Genomic DNA, 460 nt, shown 5'->3' with positions numbered 1-460 from the left:
GTGTCTCAATCCCCTCCACTGGTCTAAAGTAGTGACCACTGCACCACTTCCTCAATAACAAACGAGCAAACCACTCCTCCTCTCTCTCTCTCTGTCAGTGCAGAGAATCAGACCAGTCAGTCCAGGCTGTCAGTCGGGTAGTTTGACTATTTAAACCAGACAGGGGTAAATCAGCACCTCTGGACCTGTGCAAACCTTAATGCCCAGACTGTGTCAGCACTGCCCTCTAGTGGTACAGGATCGTTAGTGCCGCCTCAGGTAACAGCCCGGTTTCATCATGAACATTTCTCCAGCATTTCTCTACAGTTGACAGCAGAAGAGCAACACTCGGTTTGAGGAACATGAACTGCTCGTCTTTTTTCTTGATCTGGAGTCAAGGTGAAGGAAGATTGGCTAAAATTAACACTGAGAGAGAGGGGTTCATACAGACACACTGACTGACTGGACACTCCAGCACATT

Source organism: Lepisosteus platostomus, chromosome 25, assembly GCF_059453375.1.
Source record: "Lepisosteus platostomus isolate fLepPlt1 chromosome 25, fLepPlt1.hap1, whole genome shotgun sequence".
NCBI classification, from domain to species: Eukaryota; Metazoa; Chordata; class Actinopteri; order Semionotiformes; family Lepisosteidae; genus Lepisosteus; species Lepisosteus platostomus.
Note: the sequence above shows the minus strand (reverse complement) of the source record.